Source organism: Saccopteryx bilineata, chromosome 3 (genome assembly GCF_036850765.1).
Source record: "Saccopteryx bilineata isolate mSacBil1 chromosome 3, mSacBil1_pri_phased_curated, whole genome shotgun sequence".
Lineage (NCBI taxonomy): Eukaryota > Metazoa > Chordata > Mammalia > Chiroptera > Emballonuridae > Saccopteryx > Saccopteryx bilineata.
The window spans coordinates 202424997-202452909 of NC_089492.1; the positions used below are offsets into that span (position 1 = coordinate 202424997).

Below are 27913 nucleotides of genomic sequence, written 5' to 3' on the forward strand. Positions count from 1 at the left end.
TCTTTGGAGGTAGTGGTGCTTTCTAATCTTTTACAGAACAACATTTCTTCAGCAAAATGTCCTTTATCAATATATCTTACATAAGTTATCAATACTGCCTCACTGTCTCTCTCAAAGTTGATTCATCATTTGCAAGGAGAATTTTCTTGTTTTCAGCTTTTCAATAAGTTGTTTTTCAATATCCTCACTCATTTTGTCTATTCTTCTGCTAACAGAATTGTTACTGAGTGGCATAGCTTTTACATCTTTGTCATCTTTTTCAAGAACCATTTTAAGAAATGCTGATATTGACGGTTTTATTAAATTCTCTCCTATAGTGTGATTTTCTCCAGTTTTAGCGATGAATAAAGAAATTTGATAACTAGCCTCAAGAACACGATTATTAGTTGAAGTATGAGCAGTAAATAGAGACTTTATTGTTCTTTTTTCAAAATTTTTCTTTAAAGTTTTAAAGTAATTCAAATCTGAATTAATATGAGCACTATGTTTTGCCTTCAAATGCACCTCAAGATGACCTCATTTCATTGATTCGTTGGTCAAGCATTGCTGGCATAAAAGACAAAAAGGAATCTGCTCATCATGAACAGCGGGTATGAACCCAAATTTTAAATATTCCTCTGAATATTGACGAGGTTTTTTCTTGCTTGCACCACTCATTTTACTATGGGCTATAATAAAAATAAGATCAATTAAAAACTAATATTAAAATATGTGTTAAAATATATTCAATGTGACATAGAGTAAACGTATACTAAAAATTCATATTTATTTAAATGTATATAACACATTTACTACACTGCCACCGCAAATCAAAAGGTATCTATATTTTATCCACTTGACAAAATTTTCTGGAAAGTTATGCTTCTAAAATTAAAATTGTCGTGCATGCACTATTATAGCCCCAATAATATTTATAAAATATTATTGCTTTCTAGCCCCGATGCAAGAAGTACTTAAAAAAGAGTTTAATATTGATAAAAATAAAATCAAATACTTACCAATTATATATATATACAATATATATGTATATTTATTAAATCAACGAGCTTTTACAACAGTTTTGACTGACACTTATTTCAAATTAACACCAACTGAATGATGTGAAACACTACAGAAGTTGCGATGGGCCAATTAGGTGAGAATAACTGCGTTGTTTAGCGTGTTTTTAAAACGTCCGGGGTTCCCCGCAGCAGACGGCACGCTCCGCGGTGAACCCAGGACGAAGTTTACTTGACGACGCCAATCACCCAGTTGATATTTTGGTCTCATCAAACGAAATTATACTTAATAATTATTTACTGCAATTATTTAAGAATTGCATTTTTTGTTAAATTTGGCACCGATATCTAGCATTGCATTTAAATGGCCCGGGGCGAAAGAGTTAAAGTCGTGTCGAGTCCATTTTCAAATTGCCCCCCTTAACTATCGAATTGCCCCCTGTGGGGCGTGGGCCCCACGTTGGGAAACACCAATCTAGATGAATAAACTGGACTTTTAAAATTAAATTCAAGTAACTGAATGTTTAATCCAATCTTTTTATGTATATATAACTTATTATGACCAAATTGAGTGGACAGGTCTGCTGAATCATAAGTTGTACATTTAGTCAAAGGTTTCATTTTAATTCTCAATTAAGTGCCTAGTTGGATGAATTTCTGTAACAGCTGATTCAGACATGAATTGATAACCTAATGATGCTTTTCTTTTATTCAGGATAAAAGAAGTAAATGAGACTACCAAATGGGTAGAACAAAAAATCAAAGTGGTCATTTTCAAACTTATCAATGAAATTAATAAGAATGGAAAATCTCTCTTACAGCAGCTAGAGGTATGATTCACAGCACAATTAAACAAAAACTGCTTGTTTCTCTTAAGCTGTTGTTTAATGTTTATTGAAAGTTTTTTTAGATTGAGAAAATATGGAAGTAAACTGAAAAAGATGGTGCATATATTGATTACTTCAAATGAATTGTCAATATTCATCACATTATTTATTTCACGCTTTACAGATTTAAATCGAAATGTTCAGATCCCGCCATATCAGAAACAGTGCCGTGTTTCCACTCGAATGCCATTTTAAACATTCAACCTATACACATTTTTTTCTTTTTGGTATATGTACAGCATTTGGAAGGGCACATTGCAGGTGATACATGTGTATGTGTTTCTGCCATAAGGAACAGATCATCTTTGTACTTTCAGCCATTAATAGAGAGCACACTTAAAATAGCTTTAAAGCATTCTATAGGGTTAAGCACTGTCTATAACACCCACAATATACAGATGTTCAAAGTTACCATACATATATCAACCCCTTTATTCCATTCTTTATAAAATGCACAAGCATCACCACTCATACGTATTTGCTAGAGTTACATTGTGGCCTACTCTTCATGAAAAGCAGTGCTTGCCAATACTTTGTTTTTCCTTAGGGATTGAGATAGCAGTCAGTTCTGTTACACAATGTATACATTCATTGCTGTGCTTTGATTCTTGAACCTGAAATGATGCAATTTCAAGTTACGGGTAATAAGTTTGGTAAGAAGTTGTGTAAAGATTAGATCATACTTTAAAGGGGACTATATTCTTCCAAGGCAATGGTTAGTGCTTTTACATGTCAGAGTTAGTTTCTCATTCTATTCAAAATCCTTTCTAAAATTAGTTTCAAGTGTTTGAGTTAGCTTCGCTCATGTGTCTGTTTGGCACTGCTGTAAAATTAACTTCAGGATTGATTTTTAACTTGTCTCTATTTTCAGCAATATTTCAGGAAAATATTGCATGTTTAGATTACAGAACATCTTCCTTTAAACAAAAACTGCTTTATTTATGAACTGCACCATTACCAGCATATTGAGTTGAATATACAACCAGATTCCTGACGGTAAAGTGTGACATCATTGTGTAAAAAGAGTTACATACCCTTTAGAGAACACAATTTAACCTCTAATTTGAAAGTAATTTTAATCATGTAGCTAACATTAACAGCAAGTCCAACTTCAATGCACATGTACAGAAAACATTACACCTGTGTCATAAGTTAAAACTAAAGATGTATCCTACATTTCACACAATTCTTGAAACAAGGTACGTGCAGAATCAAAGGACCATTGTAAAGCAACCAATATGTGTTCCTGTCATGTTTACCCTCAGCCTGAACCAAATTCCAAATAACTACAGCCTAAACTGAACTGCCTCTTTAAAAGATGACCCAAGATGTATTTTAACACTAAAATAAAAAAATACATATATTTTAAATAATTTTATTTTTAATGGGGCGACATCAATAAATCAAGATACATATATTCAAAGATAACAAGTCCAGGTTATCTTGTCGTTCACTTATGTTGCATACCCATCACCCAAAGTCAGATTGTCCTCTGTCAGCTTCTATCCAGTTTTCTTTGTGCCCCTCCCCCTCCCCCTTTCCCTCTCCCTCTCCCCCCTTCCCCCGTAACCACCACACTCTTATCAATGTCTCTTAGTTTCACTTTTATGTCCCACCTACGTATGGAATAATGCAGTTCCTGTTTTTTTCTGATTTACTTATTTCACTTCGTATAATGTTATCAGGATCCCACCATTTTGCTGTAAATGATCCAATGTCATCATTTCTTATGACTGAGTAGTATTCCATAGTGTATATGTGCCACATCTTCTTTATCCAGTCACCTATTGACGGGCTTTTTGGTTGTTTCCATGTCCTGGCCACTGTGAACAATGCTGCAATGAACATGGGGCTGCATGTGTCTTTATGTATCAATATTTCTGAGTTTTTGGGGTATATACCCAGTAGAGGGATTGCTGGGTCATAAGGTAATTCTATTTTCAGTTTTTTGAGGAACCACCATACTTTCTTCCATAATGGTTGTACTACTTTACATTCCCACCAACAGTGGATGAGGGTTCCTTTTTCTCCACAGCCTCTCCAACATTTGTTATTACCTGTCTTGTTAATAATAGCTAACCTAACAGGTGTGAGGTGGTATCTCATTGCAGTTTTGATTTGCATTTCTCTAATAACTAAAGAAGATGAGCATCTTTTCATATATCTGTTGGACATTTGTATTTCTTCCTGGGAGAAGTGTCTGTTCATGTCTTCTTCCCATTTTTTTATTGCATTGTTTGTTTGTTGTTGAGTTTTATGAGTTCTTTGTAAATTTTGGATATTAGGCCCTTATCTGAGCTGTTGTTTGAAAATATCATTTCACATTTAGTTGGCTTTCTGTTTATTTTGTTATTAGTTTCTCTTGCTAAGCAAAAACTTCTTAGTCTGATATAGTCCCATTCATTAATTTTTGCCTTCACTTCTCTTGCCTGTGGAGTCAAATTCATAAAATGCTCTTTAAAACCCAGGTCCATGAGTTGAGTACCTATGTCTTTTTCTATGCACTTAATTGTTTCAGGTCTTATGTTTAGATCTTTGATCCATTTTGAGTTAATTTTAGTACAGGGGGACAGACTGTAGTCCAGTTTCATTCTTTTGCATGTGGCTTTCCAGTTTTCCCAGCACCATTTATTGAAGAGGCTTTCTTTTCTCCCTTGTGTGTTGTTGGCCCCTTTATCAAAAATTATTTGACTATATATATGTGGTTTTATTTCTGGGTTTTCTATTCTGTTCCATTGGTCTGAATGTCTATTTTTCTGCCAATACCATGCTGTTTTGATTGTCGTGGCCCTATAATATAGTTTGAAGTCAGGTATTGTAATGCCCCCAGCTTCATTCTTTTTCTTTAGGATTGTTTTGGCTATTCGGGGTTTTTTATAGTTCCATATAAATCTGATGATTTTTTTTGCTCCATTTCTTTAAAAAATGTCATTGGAATTTTGATGGGAATTGCACTAAATTTGTATATTGCTTTGGGTAATATGGCCATCTTGATTATGAAAAATATTTTTTAAACTTTCCATTATTCTACCTCTAATGTCAAACTGTACATAATACTAAGCTCCAGAAGATATCCTAACATTAATGTGAACTCAGTCTTTCTCGATCATTCATGTTCAGAAATGTAAGAATACCAGCCATGTTACTTGGAAAGTAGTATATTTTTACTGTGTGGAAAAGGAAACATACTTTGCCAAAAGTACAGCAATCTCGTGTGAAAAGTCTTACACTGTACACAAATCAGCTATGTGAATACTGATCAGCTGAAATGCTTTGTGAATAGTCCTCACATTGTTTCTTTCATATTTTGCAGTTGTAAATTAAAACGTTCAGATCCTGGCCTATCAGAAACAGTGCCTTTTCTCCATTCAGATGCTATTGTAAACATTCAACCCATACACGTTTCTCCTTGGAATATATTCAGCATTTGGAAGAGCACATTGCAGGGAAGACATGCGTCTGTGATAGTACCATAAGGAACAGGTCATCATTGTAACTTTAGCCAATTTTGCAGAGAGCACACTTAAAATATCTTTAAAGCACTTATTCTTAGGCTTTAGCATGTCTATAACCCCACAGTATACAGACATTCAAAAGTGACCATATGTATCAACACTATCATATCATTCCATTCTTTACAGAATGCATGAAAATCACCATTCATAGTTACTATAATAAGTGCTAGAGTTACATTGTGGTCGACTCTTCAAGAGAAGCAGTTCTTGGCAATACTTTGTTTTTCCTTAGAAATTGAGATAGTACTCAGTTGTGTTACACAATAATGTATATCCACCCCATGTGCTTAGATTCTCGAACTGAATGAAATGGTGAGATTTCAAATTACTGTTAATATAGTTTTGTGTTTTTTTTGTGTGTGTGTCTCCTTTTTTTTTATATAAATTTTTATTTATTTTAATAGGGTGACATTAATAAATCAGGGTACATATGTTCAAAGAAAACATATCCAGGTTATCTTGTCATTCAATTATGTTGCAAACCCATCAACCAAAGTCAGATTGTCCTCTGTCACCTTCTATCTGGTTTTCTTTGTGCTACTCCCCTCCCCTTCTCTCCCTCCCTCTCCTCCCTCCCCCTCCCCTAGTAAACACCACACTCTTGTCCATGTCTCTTAGTCTCAATTTTATGTGCCACCTATGCATGGAATTGTGCAGTTCTTAGTTTTTTCTGATTTACTTATTTCACTCCGTAAAATGTTATCAAGATCCATCCACTTTGTTGTAAATGATCCGATGTCATCATTTCTTATGGCTGAGTAGTGTTCCATAGAATATATGTACCACTTCTTCTTTATCCAGTCATCTATGGAAGGGATTTTTGGTTGTTCCATGTCTTGGCCACTGTGAAAAATGCTGCAATAAACATGGGGCTGCATGTGTCTTTACATACCAATGTTTTGAGTTTTGGGGGTATATACCCATTAGAGGGATTGCTGGGTTATATGGTAGTTCTATTTTTAGTTTTTTGAGGAACAACCATACTTTCTTCCATAATGGTTGTACTACTTTACATTCCCACCAACAGTGAATGAGGGTTCCTTTTTCTCCACAGCCTCTCCAACACTTGCTATTACCTGTCTTGTTGATAATAGCTAATCTAACAGGTGTGAGGTGGTATCTCATTGTACTTTTGATTTGCATTTCTCTAATACTTAATGAAGATGAGCATCTTTTCATATATCTGTTGGCCATTTGTATTTCTTCCTGTGAGAAGTGTCTGTTCAGGTCCTCTTCCCATTTTTTTTTATTGGATTATTTGTTGTTGAGTTTTATGAGTTCTTTGTATATTTTGGATATACATGCAGCCCCATGTTCATTGCAGCATTTTTCACAGTGGCCAAGACATGGAACAACCAAAAAGCCCTTCCATAGATGACTGGATAAAGAAGAAGTGGTACATATACACTATGGAATACTACTCAGCCATAAGGAATGATGACATCGGATCATTTACAACAAAGTGGATGGATCTTGATAACATTTTACGGAGTGAAATAAGTAAATCAGAAAAAACTTACCTGAGCTGTTGTTTGAAAATATCATCTTCCATTTAGTTGGCTGTCTGTTTGTTTTGTTGTCAGTTTCTCTTGCTGTGGAAAACATCTTAGTCTAATGTGGTCCCATTCATGTATATTTGCCTTCACTTCTCTTGCTTTTGGAGTCAAATTCATAAAATGCTCTTTAGAACCAAGGTCTATGAGTTTAGTACCTATTTTTTCTTCTAGGTACTTTATTGTTTCAGGTCTCATATTTAGATCTTTGATCAATTTTGAATTAATTTTAGTACAAGGGGACAAACTAGTTGACTTTCATTCTTTTGCATGTGGCTTTCCAGTTTTCCCAGCACCATTTGTTGAAGAGGCTTTCTTTTCTCCATTGTGTGTTATTGGCCCCTTTATCAAAATTATTTGACCATATATATATGGTTTTATTTCTGGGCTTTCTATTCTATTCCATTGGTCTGAGTGTCTATTTTTCTGCCAATACCATGCTGTTTTGATTGTCGTGGCCCTATAATATAGTTTGAAGTCAGGTATTGTAATGCCCCCAGTTTTGTTCTTTTTCCTTAGGATTGCTTTAACTATTAAGGAATTTTTATAGTTCTTATAAATCTAATTATTTTTTGTTCCATTTCATTAAAAAATGTCATTGGAATTTTGATGGGAATTGCACTAAATTTGTATATTGCTTTGGGTAATATGGTTATTTTGATTATACTTATACTTCTATCTAAGAACAAGGAATATTTTTTCATTTCATTTTATCTTTTTCTATTTCCCTTAACAATGCTTTGTAGTTTTCGCTATATAGGTACTTCACATTCTTTTTTTGTTTATTCCTAGGTATTTTATTTTTTTGTTGAGACTGTGAAGGGAATTATTATTTTCTAGTTTGTTTTATAATGTTTTGTTGTTGGCATATGGAAAGGCTATGGACTTTTGTATATTAACTTGGTATCCTGTGACTTACTGTATTGGTTTATTGTTTCTAGTAATCTTTTTATGGAGTCTTTGGGGTTTTCGTTGTATAGAATCATGTCATCTACAAAAAGCGAAACCTTTACTTCTTCTTTTTCAATATGGATGACTTTTATTTCTTTATCTTGTCTGATTGCTCTGGCTAGAACTTCTAGCACCACGTTAAATAAGAGTGGAGAGAGTGGACAACCCTGTCTTGTTCCTGATTTAAGGGGGGAAGTCCTCAGTTTTATGCCATTTAATATGATGGTAGCTGATGGTTATCATGAATGGCCTTTATCATGTTGAGATATTTTCCTTCTACACCCATTTTGTTGAGTGTTTTAAACATAAAATTGTGTTGTATTTTATCGAATGCCTTTTCTGCATAACATCATGTGGCTTTTGTTCTTTGTTTTGTTGATATAGTATATTATGTTAACCATTTTACGTATGTTGAACTATCCTTGAGATTCTGGGATGACTCCCACTTGATCATGATGTATTATTATTATTTTTTTATATATAATTTTATTTTTTTAATGGGGCGACATCAATAAATCAGGATACATATATTCAAAGATAACAAGTCCAGGTTATCTTGTCGTTCACTTATGTTGCATACCCATCACCCAAAGTCAGATTGTCCTCTGTCAGCTTCTATCTAGTTTTCTTTGTACCCCTCCCCCTCCCCCCTTTCCCTCTCCTTTTCCCCCCTCCCCCAGTAACCACCACACTCTTATCAATGTCTCTTAGTTTCACTTTTATGTCCCACCTACGTATGGAATAATGCAGTTCCTGTTTTTTTCTGATTTATTTTGCTTCGTATCATGTTATCAAGATCCCACCATTTTGCTCTAAATGATCCAATGTCATCATTTCTTATGGCTGAGTAGTATTCCATAGTGTATATGTGCCACATCTTCTTTATCCAGTCACCTATTGATGGGCTTTTTGGTTGTTTCCATGTCCTGGCCACTGTGAACAATGTTGCAATAAACATGGGGCTGCATGTGCCTTTACGTATCAATGTTTCTGAGTTTTTGGGGTATATACCCAGTAGAGGGATTGCTGGGTCATAAGGTAATCCTATTTTCAGTTTTTTGAGGAACCACCATACTTTCTTCCATAATGGTTGTACTACTTTACATTCCCACCAACAGTGGATGAGGGTTCCTTTTTCTCCACAGCCTTTCCAACATTTGCTATTACCTGTCTTGCTAATAATAGTTAATCGAACAGGTGTGAGGTGGTATCTCATTGCAGTTTTGATTTGCATTTCTCTAATAGCTAAAGAAGATGAGCATCTTTTCATATATCTGTTGGACATTTGTATTTCTTCCTGGGAGAAGTGTCTGTTCATGTCTTCTTCCCATTTTTTTATTGGATTGTTTGTTTGTTTGTTGTTGAGTTTTATGAGTTCTTTGTATATTTTGGATATTAGACCCTTATCTGAGCTGTTGTTTGAAAATATCATTTCCCATTTAGTTGGCTTTCTGTTTATTTTGTTATCAGTTTCTCTTGCTGAGCAAAAACTTCTTAGTCTGATGTAGTCCCATTCATTAATTTTTGCCTTCACTTCTCTTGCCTGTGGAGTCAAATTCATAAAATGCTCTTTAAAACCCAGGTCCATGAGTTGAGTACCTATGTCTTCTTCTATGTACTTAATTGTTTCAGGTCTTATGTTTAGATCTTTGATCCATTTTGAGTTAATTTTTGTACAGGGGGAGAGACTGTAGTCCAGTTTCATTCTTTTGCATGTGGCTTTCCAGTTTTCCCAGCACCATTTGTTGAAGAGGCTTTCTTTTCTCCCTTGTGTGTTGTTGGCCCCTTTATCAAAAATTATTTGACTATATATATGTGGTTTTATTTCTGGACTTTCTATTCTGTTCCATTGGTCTGAGTGTCTATTTTTCTGCCAATACCATGCTGTTTTGATTGTCGTGGCCCTATAATAGAGTTTGAAGTCAGGTATTGTAATGCCCCCAGCTTCATTCTTTTTCTTTAGGATTGCTTTGGCTATTCGGGGTTTTTTATAGTTCCATATAAATCTGATGATTTTTTGCTCTATTTCTTTAAAAAATGTCATTGGAAGTTTGATGGGAATTGCATTAAATTTGTATATTGCTTTGGGTAATATAGCCATCTTGATTATATTTATTCTTCCTAGCCAAGAACAAGGTATATTCTTCCATCTCATTATATCTTTTTCAATTTCCCTTAAAAATGGTTTATAGATTTCATTATATAAGTCCTTTACATTCTTTGTTATGTTTATTCCTAAGTATTTTCTTTTTTTTTGTTGCAATCGTGAAGGGGATTATTCTTTTGAGTTCGTTCTGAATTGTTTCATTGTTGGCATATAGAAAGGCTATTGACTTCTGTATGTTAATTTTGTATCCTGCGACCTTACTGTATTGGCTTATTGTTTCTAGTAGTCTTTTTGTGGATTCTTTGGGGTTTTCGATGTATAGGATCATATCATCTGCAAAAAGTGATACCTTTACTTCTTCTTTTCTGATATGGATGCCTTTTATTTCTTTGTCTTGTCTGATTGCTCTGGCTAGAACCTCTAGTACCACATTAAATAAGAGTGGAGAGAGTGGACAACCCTGTCTTGTTCCTGATTTAAGGGGGAAAGACTTCAGTTTAGTGCCATTTAATATGATGTTAGCTGATGGTTTATCATATATGGCCTTTATCATGTTGAGATATTTTCCTTCTATACCCATTTTGTTGAGAGTCTTAAACATAAAATTGTGTTGTATTTTATCGAAAGCCTTTTCTGCGTCTATTGATAAGATCATGTGGTTTTTGTTCTTTGTTTTGTTGATATGGTGTATTACGTTAACCGTTTTACGTATGTTGAACCATCCTTGAGATTCTGGGATGAATCCCACTTGATCATGATGTATTATTTTTTTAATATGTTGTTGTATTCGATTTGCCAGTATTTTGTTTAATATTTTAGCATCTGTGTTCATTAGAGATATTGGTCTGTAGTTTTCTTTTTTTGTGCCATCCTTGCCTGGTTTTGGTATGAGGGTTATGTTGGCCTCATAAAATGTGTTTGGAAGTATTGCTTCTTCTTCAATTTTTTGGAAGACTTTGAGTAGAATAGGAACCAAGTCTTCTTTGAATGTTTGATAAAATTCGCTGGTATAGCCGTCAGGGCCTGGACTTTTATTTTTGGGGAGGTTTTTAATGGTTTTTTCTTTTTCTTCTCTACTGATAGGTCTGTTTAGGCTTTCTGCTTCTTCTTGACTCAGTGTAGGAAGGTTGTATTGTTCTAGGAATTTATCCATTTCTTCTAGGTTGTTGAATTTAGTGGCATATTGTTTTTCCTAGTATTCTACAATAATTCTTTGTATATCTACGGTGTCCGTGGTGATTTCTCCTCTTTCATTTTGGATTTTGGTTATATGAGTTCTTTCTCTTTTTTCCTTGGTAAGTCTTGCCAAGGGTTTGTCAATTTTGTTGATCTTTTCAAAGAACCAGCTCCTTCTTCTATTAATTTTTTCTATAGTTTTTTTTGTTCTCTATTTCATTTATTTCTGCTCTGATTTTTATTATTTCCTTTCTTCGGCTGCTTTTTGGTTTTCTTTGTTATTTTTCTAGTTCCTTAAGTTTTGGAAATTTTTGAATTAAATAGAAACCACTTCTTCTTTGAATGTTTGATAGAATTAATTAGTATAGCCGTCTTAGCCTGGATTTTTATTTTTGGAGAGGTTTTTAATCGTTTTTTCTCTTTCCTCCCTGCTTATGGGTCAGTTTAGGTTTTCTGCTTCTTCATGACTCAGTCTAGGAAGGTTGTATTGTTCTAGATATTTATCCATTTTTTCTAGATTGTTGAATTTGGTGGCATATAGGGTTTTTTTTTTTTTTTTTTTTTTTTTTTGTATTTTTCTGAAGCTGGAAACGGGGAGAGACAGTCAGACAGACTCCCGCATGCGCCCGACCGGGATCCACCCAGCACGCCCACCAGGGGCAATGCTCTGCCCACCAGGGCGCGATGCTCTGCCCCTCCGGGGTGTCACTCTGCCGTGACCAGAGCCACTCTAGCGCCTGGGGCAACAGCCAAGGAGCCAACCCCAGCGCCCAGGGCATCTTTACTCCAATAGAGTCTTGGCTGCGGGAGGGAAAGTGAGAGACAGAGAGGCAGGAGGGGGGGTGGAGAAGCAAATGGGCGCTTCTCCTATGTGCCCTGGCCGGGAATTGAACCTGGGTCCCCCGCACGCCAGGCCGACGCTCTACCACTGAGCCAACCAGGTAGGGCTTTATAGTATTCTAAACATTATAAAACAAACTAAAAGTACTATATACAAATAATTCTTTGTATATCTTTGATATCTGTGCTGATTTCTCCTTTTTCATACGATAGTGTGAATTTTGTTTGGATTTTGTTTATATGAGTCCTTTCTCTTTCTTCCTTGGTGAGTCTTGCCAAGGGTTTATCAATTTTGTTGATCTTTTCAAAGAACCAGCTCCTTGTTTTATTAATTTTTTCTATAGTTTTTTTGTTCTCTATTTCATTTATTTCTGCTCTGATTTTTATTATTTCCTTTCTTCGGCTGCTTTTTGGTTTTCTTTGTTATTTTTCTAGTTCCTTAAGTTGTGAAGTTAAGTGGTTTACTTGGGTTCTCTCTTGCTTGTTCATATAGATCTGAAGTGATATGAACTTCCCTCTTATTACTGCTTTTGATGCATTCCAGATATTCTGTTATGTCATATTGTCAATCTCATTTGTCTGTATAGATCTTTTGATCTCTACAGTTATTTCTTCTTTGACCCATTCATTTTTTAAAAGTACGTTCTTTAGTTTCCACATTTTTGTGGGTTTTCCCCCCGCTTTTTTGCAGTTCAATTGTGGTTTCAAGGCTTTATGATCAGAAAATATGCTTGTTGCAATTTCAATTTTTCTGAATTTGCTGATGTTATTTTGTGGTCCAACATATGGTCAATTCTTAAGAATGTTCCATGTACCCTAGAGAAAAATGTGTACTTTGTCCCTTTGGGATGAAATGTCCTGTAGATGTCTATCATATCCAATTATTCTAGTGTTTCATTTAAGGCTAATATTTCTTTATTGATTTTCTGTTTGGATGAACGATCTAGAGCCATCAGCAGCACATTGAGGTCTCCAGGTATGATTGTATTTTTGTCAGTTTTTGTTTTTAGGTCAGTCAGTATCTGTCTTATATATTTTTGTACTCCTTCATTTGGTGCATATATATAAAGAAGTGTTATGTCTTTTTGATTCAATGTCCCCTTAACCATTATAAAATGACCATTTTTTGTCTCTGATTATTTTTGTTCTCTTGTAGTCAGCATTGTTAGATATGAGTATTGCTATACCTTCTTTTTTTGGATATTATTTACTTGGAGTATTGTTTTCTAGCCTTTTACTTTGAATTTGTTTTTATCCTTGTTGCTTAGATGTGTTTCTTGTAGGCCGCATACAGTTGGATTTTCTTTTTTAATCCATTCTGCTACTCTGTCTTTTTATTGGTGAGGTTTATCTGTTTACGCTTAGTGTAATTATTGACACTTGAGGGTTTCCTATTGCCATTTTATATATTGCTTTCTGTTAGTTTTGTAGCTTGTTCGATTCTTCTCTTTTTTCTATCATTTGCTTTTGTTTGGTTGTAATCCACACTTCTTTCCTTAGTTACTACCTTTTTTAAGTCATGTGCTTCTGTGGTGGTTTTTTCAGGGGTGGTTACCATTAAGTAATGAAAAGGGTACCCTCCATGTTCATTGTACTACACTATCGTATGAATGCTTCTATACTCCATCGTTCTTTACTACTGTTAATCTTCGGCCTCTCCCCTTTTTTTGTTTTTGTTGTCACAGTTTAATTTGTTTTATTGTGTTCTTGGTGGAGCATTTACTTGTGGTTTTGTTTCGTTTTGTTCTTTGTATCTGGATGCAAAACCCCTTTAGTATTTCCTGAAGTGGGTGTTTTCTGATGATAAATTTTCTCATCTTTTCTGTATCTGTGAATGTTTTTATTTCTTCTTCGTATTTGAAGGACAGCTTTGATGGGTATAGTATTCTTGGCTATAAGTTTCTCTCTTTCAGAACTTTAAACATTGGGTTCCACTCTCTTCTAGCTTGTAGAGTTTCTGCTGAGAAATTAGATGATAATCTAATAGGTCTTCCTATATATTTTGTATTCTTCTTTTCCTGGCTGCCTTTAGAATTTTTTCTTTGTCATTTTTTTGTGCCAATTTCATTATGATGTGCCTTGGAGTAGGTGTTGGGGTTAAGATAACTCAGTGTTCTGTTTGCTTCTTGAATTTGAGGTTTAGTTCTTTCCACAGACTTGGGAAGTTCTCGTCTATTATTTGTTTGAATATGTTCTCCATTCCATTTTCTCTCTCTTCTCCTTCTGATATACCTATTATTCTTATGTTGCTCTTTTGGATGGAGTCAGATAATTCCTGTAGGGCTTTCTCATTTTTTTTAAATTCTTGAGTCTCTGTCTTCTTCTCTCTGTTATGCCTCAAGTTGCCTGTCTTTTATGTCACTAATCCTCTCTTCTATATGGCCTGTTCTATTAGCTAAGCGTGTTACCTTGTTTTTCAGTCAATTGAGTTTTTCATCTCTGTTTGATTTGTTTTCATAGTTTCAGTTTCTTTGGTAATATATTCTTTCTGTTTATTGAGTTGTTTTTTTGAGTTTCCTAAATTGTTTTTCTGTGTTTTCTTGTATATCTCTGAGTATTTTTAGGATTTCTATTTTAAATTCTCTGTCAATTAACTCCATGGTTTCCAATCTATAAAATATTTTTCTATAGATTTTTATCATCTATCTGTGCTACATCTCTGTCTTTTATATTCATGATATTCGATTTCCTTTTCCCTAATGGCATCTGAGGGTGGTTTTGTTAATACCACTAATGAGAATTAATAGAAAATAAGAGAAAAAAAGGACAATAAAAATAATTTAAAAAATTATTATTTTTTTCCGTTTTTCTTTCCTTCTTTGAGAAAATAAAGTGAAAAACTGAGAAGTATATTGTGCTAAATGGAACAAAAACTACCTATAACGAAGGGCCTGAGTTGAGGAGAAATGATAAAGGGGAAGAAAGAAGGTACAGACCCACAAAATGTAAAAAAGAAAAAAATTTGAATCAACAATAAAATAATTTGCTTGTAAATGATGGTCCACTGAGAGATATAGTGAAGAGGATAAGAGGGAAACAAAAAAAAAAAAAAAAGAAAAAATTGTATTGTATTAAGTGGAACAAAAACTACATAGAATGGAGAGCCAGGGTTTGGGGGAATGCTAATGAGTTAAAAAGCAAAATAAAAAGCACACAAAATGCCACAAAGAAAAAATTTGAATCCAAAATAAAATAATTTGTGAGTGAGGATCGAATGAGAGGATAATAAAAGAGAAATGAAGAAACTAAGAGAGAGGGAGAAAATAAAAAAAGGGAAAAAAGGGAAAAAAAGGAGAGAGTTAAGGGTTTTGGAATGTAACCTGCATAGAGAGAAAGAAAAAAGAAAAGAAAAAAATGGGAAATGTAACAATTATGGGTAATGTAGTTCAAGATAAAGAGAAAAGAATAAGATGAGCAGAGGATAGAAAGACCAAGGTGGAAGAAGGAAAAAAATGAAGAAAAAAATGAAAAAAACAAAAAAAGTAGAAAAAGTTATAAAGATGTTAAAGACTGTGATTTTTTCTTGATTTTGAGAGGGTCTCTTCTTTCTTATTTTTTCCTCTCCCTCTTTCTGGTTGGTGGTTCTGTACCCCAGGTTCTGCCCTGTGTCATGCTTAGGTAGAGATTTGCAGTTGATATGTCTCTATGGCGATGTCATATATCAGGCCTCAGTCTCCTTGGTAGTTGGGGCTTGTTAGCATTTGCAGGCTACAACAATGATAGAGGTCATTTTATCAAAATCTCTCTCCTAATCTCTCCTTCCTGAATTAGCAGCCTGATGATCCAGCTATGAGGTTGCCACTGCCACTGCCTGGAGCTTAAGAGGCTCAAAGAGCTGGGAGATCCCCACTCTATCCCCACTCAGAGCATGGTTCTGGGTAAGGCTCTGTCACTCAGAGCCACCAGTATAATCAGGCAGGGCTGGGAGCCAATTTCTCTCAAGGTGTCTTTCTATGAGCCCCCAGGCATGTTCAGTATGCCTCAGCACTCTGTGGGACCACTCTTCCCAGGCTTTTTGCACTTTGTAACCTGTATTGGCTGGGAAGAAGATGCCCTAGTCATTGCCTGCAGCACAGGAGGTCTTAAAAGCTGCCAAGTCTCTCTTTTTAGTGCACAGCCCTGAGTATGAAAGCTCTGCCAATCAGAGCCACCAGCTTAAGTAGGTAAGGGGGAGTGTTGACTTCTGTTCAGTTCCCCAGGTATATCTAGTTAAATTTGCCTTAGTGTTCCATGGGATTGCTTTCTACAGGCTTCTTCCTTGTTAAAAAAACCTACAGCCTAGCCTGTCTAACTTCTGCAGTATTCTCTGATGTTTTTTCCATAGGAACGTATTTTTCACCCTGTATCAGCTGACAGGAAGTTGCCCCCGCCTCTACGTGCAGAGAAAGAGGCACTAAAATATGTCATGTCTCTTGTCTTAGATTGCTGATCTGAGAAAGATGTTGTCAAATAGAACCGACCACATAAGCCATATGTGTGGTGAGCAGACTGTGGGTTAAGTGAATTTCAGTGATTGGATCTGAAGATCTGCCCTAGAGACTGTCTGTAAGCTGCCTGCACACCCCTCTCCCTAGCGTTTCATATTTTATTTTTTCCCCAGGATGTTGGCCTGAATGGCTGGATGAGGTGCCCCGCCCGCTTGGAGAAGTCCAGGCATAGGGATGTTCGTTTTTGCACACTCCCCGTGCACCGCTGTTCGAGGAGCAGGGATTACACCAAGTCTCTGGTCACAGCCCACGCTGAAGTCTCTGACCCTGCCTCTCTGCCAGGGAACATGGGTGCCAAGCCCAGGGCACTAGGAGAAACCTCTCACACACTGTCTGTGCTTGCCGACCAGGATATCAGGAGTACTGGCGGCTGCCACTCGCCTGCCTTTGCTGAGGCCGGAGCCAGTGTTAACATGCATGGGCTGAGTTGCTGTGGGCACACTCTTTCCTTGGTTTGAAGGTCTGTGTTCAGCCTGGCTCCCTCCACGCTCCCAGCCCCCACTCTCTCTCAGTTCCAAGTGAAAGCAGCCCTTTCTCAGGTTCGTGAGGAAGGCAGAGTGTTCTGTTCTCTGTCTTATTTCCTTCTGAGTTGATTATATATTTAGGCAGTTTTTCACCCAATCATGCCTTCTTGTTCAGTGTGTGGGACTTCCAGATGGATAGATTTTTCCATCTCTGGTTGTATAACTTGTTAAAATTTTGGGCAGAGGTATCGAGAGCACTTCTCACAGCACCATTTCTCTGACGTCCTAATATAGTTTTTATAATAAGTTGTGCAAACATTAGTTCTCACTTTCAAGGGGACTAGATTCTTTGAAGACAATGGTAAATGCTTTTACATGTCAGATTTAGTTTTTCATTGTTTACGTGTGTTTTGCTGAAATTCATCATGCCAAGATACTGTAATACGTGCTAGAGTTACACTGTGGTCTGCACTTTAGGAGAAGTAATGCTTGGCAATAGCTTTTTGTTTTAGGAACTAAGTTATGTTACACAGTAATGTACATCCACTGAACACTGCTTAGATTTTTAAACTGAATGAAATAGTGAGATTTCAAATTACTCTTTTTTTTTTTTTGTATTTTTCTGAAGCTGGAAACGGGGAGAGACAGTCAGACAGACTCCCGCATGCGCCCGACCAGGATCCACCCGGCACGCCCACCAGGGGCGACGCTTTGCCCACCAGGGGGCGATGCTCTGCCCCTCCGGGGCGTCGCTCTGCCTTGACCAGAGCCACTCTAGCGCTTGGGGCAGAGGCCAAGGAGCCATCCCCAGTGCCCAGGCCATCCTTGCTCCAAGGAGCCTTGGCTGCAGGAGGGGAGGAAGAGAGACAGAGAGGAAGGAGAGGGGGGAGGGGTGGAGAAGCAGATAGGCACTTCTCCTATGTGCCCTGACCGGGAATCGAACCTGGGTCCCCCGCACGCCAGGCCAACGCTCTACCGCTGAGCCAACCGGCCAGGGCCTCAAATTACTCTTAATATTATATATTTTAGTAAGAGGTGCAAAGAATATTTCATACTTTATAGAGGACTGGATTATTCCAGGATGGTGATTAATGCTTTTACATGTCAGATTTAGGTTTTTGTTGTATCCAGGTTTTTTAAAATTAATTTTAATGGGGTTACATTGATAAATCAGGGTACATATGTTCAGAGAAATTATCTCCAGGTTATTTTGACATTTGATAATTTGCATACCCCTCACCCAAAGTCAAATTGTCTTCTTTCACCTTCTATCTGGTTATCTTTGTGCCCATCTCCTCCACCCATCCTCTCCCTCTTCTTCTGCCCCCTTTCTGCCACAGTAACCATCACACTGATGTCCATGTCTCTGAGTCTCATTTTTATATCCCATTTATGTATAGAATCAAATATTTCTTTGTTTTTTCAGATTTACTTATTTCACTCAGTATAATGTTATCAAGGTCCACCCATGTTGTTGTAAATGATCCGATGTCATCATTTCTTATGGCTGAATAGTATTCCATAGTATATATGTACCAAGCTTTTTAATTCACTCATTTACTGACAGATATTTAGGCTGTTTCCAGATCTTTGCTATTGTGAACAATGCTGCCATTAACAAGGGGGTGCATTTATCTTTTTGAAACAGTGCTATGGTGTTTTTGAATGTATATTCCTAAAAGTGGGATAGCTGGGTCAAAAAGCAGTTCAATTTTTAGTTTTCTGAGGAATCTCCATACTGTTTTCCACAGTGGCTACACCGGTCTGCATTCCCACCAGCAGTGCAGGAGGGTTCCCTTTTCTCCACATCCTCGCCAGCACTTATTCTGAGTTGTTTTGTTAATGAGCGCCATTCTGACTGGTGTGAGGTAATATCTCATTGTGGTTTTAATTTGTATTTCTCTAATGCAGGGGTCCCCAAACTATGGCCCCCGCGGGCCGCATGCGGCCCCCTGAGGCCATTTATCCAGCCCCCACCGCACTTCCGGAAGGGGCACCTCCTTCATTGGTGGTCAGTGAGAGGAGCATAGTCCCCATTGAAATACTGGTCAGTTTGTTGATTTAAATTTACTTGTTCTTTATTTTTATTTTTATTTTTTAATATTTTATTTATTGATTTTTAGAGAGAGGGGGGAGAGAGAGAGAGAGAGGGAGAGAGAGAAAGGGGAGGAGCAGGAAGCATCAACTCCCATATGTGCCTTGACCAGGCAAGCCCAGGGTTTCGAACCGGCAACCTCAGTGTTCCAGGTCGATGCTTTATCCCACTGCGCCACCACAGGTCAGGCCTGTTCTTTATTTTAAATATTGTATTTGTTCCCGTTTTGTTTTTTTACTTTAAAATAAGATATGTGCAGTGTGCATAGGGATTTGTTCATAGTTTTTTTTATAGTCTGGCCCTCCAATGGTCTGAGTGACAGTGAACTGGCTCCCTGTGTAAAAAGTTTGGGGACCCCTACTCTAATGATTAGTGATGTTGAGCATTTTTTCATATGCCTATTGGCCATCTGTATTTCCTCTTTGGAGAAGTATCTATTCATTTCTTTTACCCGTTTTTTCATTGAATTTTTCCTTCCTGGTGTTGAGTTTTACAAGTTCTGTATAATGTTTGGTTATTATCCCCTTATCAGTTGTATTGTCGAATATGTTCTCCCATTGTGTAGTTTGTCTTATTATTCTTATTATTGTCTTTAGCTGTGCAAAAGCTTTTAAGTTTGATATAGTCTCATTTGTTTATCCTGTCCTTTATTTCACTTGCCCGTGGAGATAAATCGGTAAATATATTGCTGCGAGAGATGTCAGAGAGCTTACTGCGTATGTTTTCTTCTAAGACACTTATGGTTTCACAGCTTATGTTTAAATCTTTTATGCATTTTGAGTTTATTATTGTGAGAGGTGTAAGTTGGTGGCCTAGTTTCATTTTTTTTTTTTTTTGCAGGTAGATATCCAATTTTTCCAACACCATTTATTGAAGAGGCTGTCTTTAGTCCATTGTATGCTCTTACCTCCTTTGTCAAATATCAGTTTTCCAGAAAACTGTGGGTTTACTTCTGGGTTCTCTGTTCTGTTTCATTGATCTATATGCCTGTTCTTATGCCGGTACCAGGCTGTTTCGAGTACAATGGACTTGTAGGATAACTTGATATAGAAAAGTGTAATGCCTCCCACTTTATTTTTCCTTTTCAAGATTGCTGAGGCTATTTGTGTTCTTTCTGGTTCCATATAAATTTTTGAAATATATGTTCTATATCTTTGAAGTATGTCATTGGTATTTCAATCAGTATTGCATTGAATTTATAAATTGCTTTGGGTAATATAGACATTTCAATGATGTTTATTCTTCCTAACCATGAGCACGGTATATGCTTCCACTTGTTTGTATCTTCTTTGATTTATTTTATCAATGTTTAATAATTTTCTGAATAAAAGTCTTTAATCTCCTTGGTTAAATTTACTCCTAGGTACTTAATTTTTTTGGTTGCAATAGTGAAGGGGATTGTTTCCTTAATTTCTCTTTCTGACAGTTCATTGTTGGTGTATAAAAATGCCTCTGATTTCTGAGTATTAATTTTATATCCTGCTACCTTGCTGAATTCATTTATCAGGTCCAGTAGTTTTCTGACTGAGACTTTAGGGTTTTCTATATACAATATCATATCATCTGCAAATAATGATAATTTTACTACTTCTTTTTCAATTTGGATGCCTTTTATTTCTTCTTCTTGTCTGATTGCTGTATCTAGGACTTCCAGGACTATGTTGAATAAGAGTGGTGAGAGGGGGCACCCTGCCTTGTTCCTGATCTTAAGGGGATTGCTTTTAATTTTTACCCATTGACTATGATGTTGGCTGTGGGTTTGTCATAAATGACCTTTATCATGTTGAGGTATTTTCCCTCTATTCCCACTTTGCTGAGAGTTTTAATTATGAATGGGTGCTGGATTTTATCAAATGCTTTTTCTGCATCTATTGAAATTATCATGTGGTTTTTCTCCTTTCTTCTGTTTATGTGATGAATCACATTGATTGATTTTCAAATATTGTACCAGCCTTGTCTCCTCAGAACAAATCCCACTTGATCATGGTGTATGATTTTTTTCATATATTGCTGGATCCGGTTTGCTAATATTTTGTTGAGGATTTTAGTATCAATATTCACCAGGGATATTGGCCTATAATTTTCTTTCTTTGTGTTGTCTTTGCCTGGTTTTGGAATCAGATTTATGTTTGCCTCATAAAAGGAGCTTCAAAGTCTTCCTTCCTCTTGAATTTTTTAAAATAGCTTGAGAAAGGTAGGAGTTAGTTCTTCTTTGAATATTTGGTAGAATTCATTTTTGAAGCCATCAGGCCCAGCCGTTTTCTTTGTTGGGAGTTTTTTGATAACTCTTTCGATCTTGTTTGTTGTAATCGGTCTGTTAAGGTTTTCTGATTCTTCTAGACTGATATTTGGAAGATTGTATGTTTCAAGAAATTTGTCAATTTCATCCAGGTTGTCTAGTTTTTTGGCATACAGTTCCTCATAGTGTTTTCTTACAGTATTTTGTATTTCTGTTGTGTCAGTTGTTATTTCTCCACTCTCGTTTCTTATTTTATTTATTTGAGTCCTCTCTCTTTTTTTCTTGGTGAGTCTAGATAAAGGTTCATCGATCCTGTTTACCTTTTCAAAAAACCAGCTCCTGGTTTCATTGATCCTCTGCACTGTTTCTTTAGCCTCTATGTCATTTATTTCCATTCTGATCTTATTATTTCCTTTCTTGTACTACATCTGGGCTTTACTTGCTGTTCTTTTTCTAGTTCTTTTAGATGCAGGGTTAAGTTGTTTATTTGAGCTTTTTCTAGCATCTTAAAGTATGCCTGTAGTGCTATGAACTTCCCTCTCAGTACTGCTTTTGCTATGTCCCATAAATTTGGAGTTTTTATGTGCTCTAAGAATTTTTTATGTCTTCTTTGATCTCATTCTTAATCCATTCTTTATTTAACAACCTTTTATTTAGTTTCCATGTGTTTGAGAATTTTTGAGTTTTTCTCTAGTGGTTGATTTTTAGTTTCATGTCATTGTGATCAGAGAAAACACTTGATATGATATCAATCTTTTTAAATTTATTGAGACCGCTTTTGTGCCCTAACATGTGGTCTATTCTAAAAACTGTATTATGAACACTTGAAGAGAATGTATACTCTGCTGCTTTAGGGTGAAAGGTTCTGTAGATATCTATTAAATCCAATTGATCTAGTGTGTCCTTTAAGTCTGCTGTTTTTCTTTGTTAATTTTCTTTCTTGAGGATATATCGAGTGATGTTAGTAGGGTATTGAAATCCCCTACTATAATGGTATTGCTATTGATCTCGTCCTTTATATCCATCAACGTCTGCTTTATATATTTACGTGCTCCAATATTAGGTGCATAGATATTTATAATGATTATATCTTCCTGTGGATTGCTCCCTTTATCATTATGTAGTGGCCTTCTTTATCTCTTAATATAGTCTTTGTTTTAAAATCCATTTTGTTTAAGTATTGTTACCCCAGCTTTTTTTTTTTCATTTTAATTTGCATGAAATATTTTTTTCCATCCTTTTACCTTCAGACTATGTGCCTCTTTTGTTTTAAGTTGTCTCTTGTAGACAGCATATGTATGGGTCTTATTTTCTTGTCCATGCAGCTACCCTATGTCTTTTGATTGGATCATTTATTCTATTTACATTTAAGGTTATATTGATATGTAATTGTTTATTGCCATTTTATTCTTTAAAGCTCTATTACTCTTTTGCTATATTCTTTTCCCACTTTGATCTGTTTACACCAGGCCCCTTAACATGTCCTGCAGAATTAGTTTGGTTATAATGAGTTCCTTGGGTTTTTTTTTTTTTTTAATCTGGGAAGCTTTTTATTTCTTCTTCAATTTTAAATGATAGCCTCTGCTGGATAAAGTAGTCTTGGTTGTAGGTTCTTGTTCTGTATTACTTTGAATATTTCTTGCCATTCTCTCTGGCCCCATGTGCTTCTGTTAAGAAGTCGAATATCATTCTATGGGGTTTCCTTTGTAGGTGATAGCCTTTTATTTCTCTAGCAGCTTTTAATATTTTCTCTTTATCACTTAGCTTTGGTATTTTAATTATGATGATGTCTTGGTTTAGATTTCTTTGGGTTTCTCTTAAATGGAGTTCTCTGTGCTTCTTGAGCTTGTGAGAGTTTTTCCTTCATTAATTTAGGGGACTTTTCAGCTATGATATGATTGAACAAAGTCTCTATCCCTTGAGCCTTCTCTTCTTCTTCAGGAACCCCTATGATGAGATGTTATTTCTCTTCCTGTTGTCACAGAGCTCTCTTAGAGTTTCCTCAGAGTTTTTGAGTCATTTTTCTTTTTTCTGCTCTGCTTCCATGCCTTCATTCAACTTGTTCTCCAACTTGCTGATTCAATCTTCAGCTTCATCCATCCTGTTTTTAATTCTTTCCATTGTAGTCTTCATTTCTGATATGTATTTGTCATCTCTGACTGATTCTTCTTTAATATTTCAATGTCCTTTTTTATACTTGCTATCTCTTTATTTAGGTGTTCATAATGACCATCCATTGTTGTTCTAAGATTCCTAAGCATCCTTACAATCATTATTTTAAACTCTGCATCCAGTAGTATGGTTATTTCCATATCACTCAGTTTATTTCCTGGAGGTTTCTCTTGTGTTTTCATTTGGATTGCACTTCTCTGTCTTCTCATTATGTCTGCTTGTTTGTGTGTATTGTTAATAGAGCTGGTTGAGTCTAGGCCTGGTATTGTCTGCCTCTAATTTTCAGTTGTGCTATTTCTAGGTCTTCTTTGTTTGGCATCAGTTGTTATTTGTAATCCACTGTGGGAAATGGCTTTTCTAGTAGAGCTGCTTTGAAGTCTTAATTTGTTTGTTTTCTTTTCAGTTTTCTTAACACAATGTTAGTCTTTTTTACTTATCTCAGCAGGGGCCTCCTTTGAAAATGTATCCAGGAATGTGTTGGGTGTAACCTGAGACTCTGAAGGCCTGATCTGCCAGTTACTCTCTCCCGGGGCAGGGTGCTTTTTCAGCTTCAGTAGGGGGAGGTGTATCTCAGATCTCAATGGAGACCTGAGTTACTGCCTCTCCTCCCCACTTCCTTTTTTCAGCTGTGTGTTATTGTACTGATTATAGCTGGAGAGATGTCTGGAGATGGGTGACCCAGAACTACTTTAATCTTGTATTGTGTGGAAGGATCAAGCCTTCCCCCAGCTATGGCCGCTTCCAGCACTGGATGAGTCAGCTTCTCAGGTCATCTTATGCATTCTTCTGCTTCTCACCATCTCTTTCTCTCTCTCTCTCCCCTTTTCTTTTGGAATACAAGCCAACCCTTTCAACACACCTCGTTCTCAGGTCCCAGGCAAGTTTCTGTGAGTAATATTTATTGCTCTTTTCCTTGGAGTGACAGCCCTTCTAGGCTTTCAGCCTCACCCACCCTCCATTCCTGTAAGCAAAGGAGACCCAACATTCCTGGGAGCTTCCTACCAAGCTCAGTGTGGATTCTTCTTTGCTCCTTGCTTTTTGAGAGCTGATTTTGTACTCCAGAGTTGGTTTTTAACACTGATTGTTCCTAAATTAAATTTGTAATGCAATTTGGTGCTGTGAGCTGGGAGTCTGTGCAGTGCATCTGCCTAGTCTGCTGCCATCTTCAGGTCTCTATCCAATTTTTTTTGATGAAATTCGTTTGAAGTGTTTTGAAGTTGTTTCACTCGTGTATTTTTGACAATGTATTAAAGTTCACTTAAGGCTTTCATTTTAAATTAACTTCCTTTCCCTGCTCAGGAACATGATCAAAGCTTAGGTTACAGAAAGTTCTCTTTTAACCAAATAGTGTTTCATTTATGAGCTGCACCATTACCAGCACACAGAGTTTAATATACAATCAGATTTCTCATGGTAAAGTGTGACATCATTGTGTAAACAAAGTTAAAAAAACTGAAAAAACAGAACTTAACCCCTAATTTAAAAGTAACTTCAATCATTTAACTAACATTAACATCAAGTCCAACTTCACTGCACATGTACAGGGAATGTTACAAGTGTGCAAAAGTTAAAACTAGAGATGTTTCCTACATTTTACACAACACTTGGGTCACGATACATGCAGAATCAAAGAACCATTGACAAACAACCAGTATGTATTCTGTTGTGTTTACCCTCAGCCTATACGAAATTCCAGATAACTAAAACCATATACATGAACGCAGATGTATCCTAACACTGAAGTGAATTGTTTTCCTATACTCTCTGTTATTCTGCCTTTAATATCAAACTGTATATCATACTAAGCTTCAGAAGATATTCTAACATTAATGTGAACTCATTAGTCTTTCTCTGACTTTCCCTTTCAGAAATATCATAATACCATTTCGGTCACTTAAAAAGCAGGACATTTTCACTGTGTGCATAACAAAACATACTTTGCCAAAAGATCAGCAATTTCACTGGATCTTACATTGTAACCAAATATGCTTTGAGTGATGTGTATAATAATGAGTAGCTGAAATGCATTGTCAATATTCATTACATTGTTTCTTTCAAGTTTTACAGATAGAAACCAAAAGGTTCAGCTCCTTTCCTATCATAAACAGTGCCTTGTTCCCATTTGGATGCCAATTTCTATGTTCAACACATAAAGGATTTTGCTCCTTAATAAATAAACAGTGTTTGGAAGGGAACATTTCAGGTAAGACATGCATCTGTATTAGTACTAGAAGGAACAGATCATCAGTGTACCTTCTTCCATTAAAGCAGAGAGCAAGCTTAAAATATCTTCAAGGTCTTTGGTAGGCTTTTAACACTTTCTACAACAGCCACAGTATACAGACGTTCAAAAGTAATCATATATATCAACCCTTTCCATTTTTTACAAACACCATCAGAATCATTAGTCAAAGTTACTGTAGTACTTGCTAGACTTACACACATCTGGTCTTCAGGAGAAGAAGTGCTTGGCAATACATTGATTTTCATTATGAATTGAGATAGTATGCAGTTTTGTACACAGTAATGTACATACACCAACTGTGCTTAGACTCTCAAACTGAATGAAATGGTGAGGCTTCAAATTACTGTTAGTATAGTTTTTGTAAAAAGTTATACAAAAATCAGTTCATAGTTCTAAAGATATTATATTCTTCTAAGACATTGATTAACATTTTATTACACATCAGATTTAGTATTTTGTTGTATCTGCATTTTTGGTGAAATCAGTTTCAAGTGTTTTAAGTTAGTTTCACTCATGTTTATGTTTAATTCTACTTGAAATTAACTTTAGGCTATCATGTTTACAATGTCTCTATTTTTTGCTCAGGAAAATATTCCAAGCTTATCTTACAGAAATACTTTCTTTAACCAAACAGTGCTTCATTTATGAACTGCACTTTTACAGCACATGGAGTTCAATATAAAATCAGATTCCTCTTGTTAAATGGCGACCTTATTGAGTAAATAGTGTTACAAATCCCTGAAGAAAACAAAAGTTAATCCTGAATTTAATAGTAACTTCAGTTATCTAACTAATATTAGCAGCAAGTCAAACCTCACTTTACATGTACAGGAAATATTACAAATGCGCAAAAGATAAAACTAGAGATGTTTCCTACATTTCACACGACGATTGTGTCAAGATACATGCAGAATCAAAGAACCATTGTCAAACAACCAGTATGTATCTTGTTATGGTTCCACTCAGCCAGTACATTTCAGGTAGCTAAACCATATAGATGAAACCAGATGTTTCCTAGCACTGAAATAAAAAGTTTCTCTATACTTTTTTGTTAATTTCTCTTAATATCAAACTGTATATTATACTAAGCTCCAGAATATATTCTAACATTAATGTGAACTCATTAGTCTATCTCTTTCTTTCTCTTTCAGAAGTGTCAGAATACCACATTAGTCACAAAGAAAGCAATATGTTTTCACTGTGTGCATATCAAAACATACCTTGCCAAAATTTCAGCAGGGACTTAGAAAATTCAGAACAGAAAATGTTTTCTACAAAAGAGTTAGCGAATGCTTTTCATCTCTGCACCAGGAATGGTAAAGTTAGAAGAGCTAGATCCTGATACGTGGAGGTTCACCAACGTTTATAGTTCCTGAAGGCCTGAGATGCTACAGGGCCATTTATGATGAGAAAAAGAAAAGCTCTGGACAAACCTTCCTGATGCCTACTTCAAGAAACTGACTGCAGTAGCAGAATCAAAACCTGACTCTCTATCACCAGTCCCATCCACTCCAACAAGTCTATCACCTTCTGCATTATCAAGATTGTTTAAGATTGTATTTGAAAATGTTTAAGTATTTATATGCAGAGAAAGGTAAAAATACATACTATATTGAGACAAATATCTGTCTCAGTTGCATTTAATAGGTAAATGCACCTGTTGCAACTTACATACAAATTCAATTTAAGAAGAAACCTACAGAACATATCTCATTTGTAACCCGGGAACAGCTTGTATATAATAAAATTTGTAATGCTTTTAAAATTATGTATTACTTATTGAGTCTTATGTAAGTATTGATGAAAAATTGAGTGTCTAAGAAATCAGAGAGGGTAAGTTCTGAATGAAGGTGAAGATTTGGCTTTGGACTGAAACAGTAACATTCCCCCCCCCCCAGGTACAAGCTCATGGGAGGATACATCCCACAAGGAGGATGAGCAGTAACAGCTGAGAGGTGACCCTGGTGGAGGGGAGCCCTCTGGGAGGTCCTGGGTATCAGAGCACAGGTGCTGGAGTGGCTACCAGGGTTCACACTCCAGGGATTGAATAACTTCTGTCAGTGAGAACTTGAAAAGGGAAGTTAGCTCTGTGAGCCTTCATTTTCTTATCAGTGTTATGGGTAAAGCAAGAAAACCTGTCCAATTCATTCTTGTACAGACTAGTAACAGCTAGGCTTTCAATAA

At 36.1% G+C, this 27913-nt stretch overlaps 1 long non-coding RNA gene across 1 annotated transcript; it reads left to right on the top strand.

Annotated features, from left to right (window-relative positions):
• Window positions 1–1717: 1717 nt before the first annotated feature.
• LOC136330946 (uncharacterized) lies at window positions 1718–27566 on the top strand. Its single transcript, XR_010730416.1, has 3 exons — window positions 1718–1828; window positions 25544–25687; window positions 26881–27566. It is a non-coding gene; the product is annotated as an uncharacterized lncRNA (long non-coding RNA).
• Window positions 27567–27913: the final 347 nt, after the last annotated feature.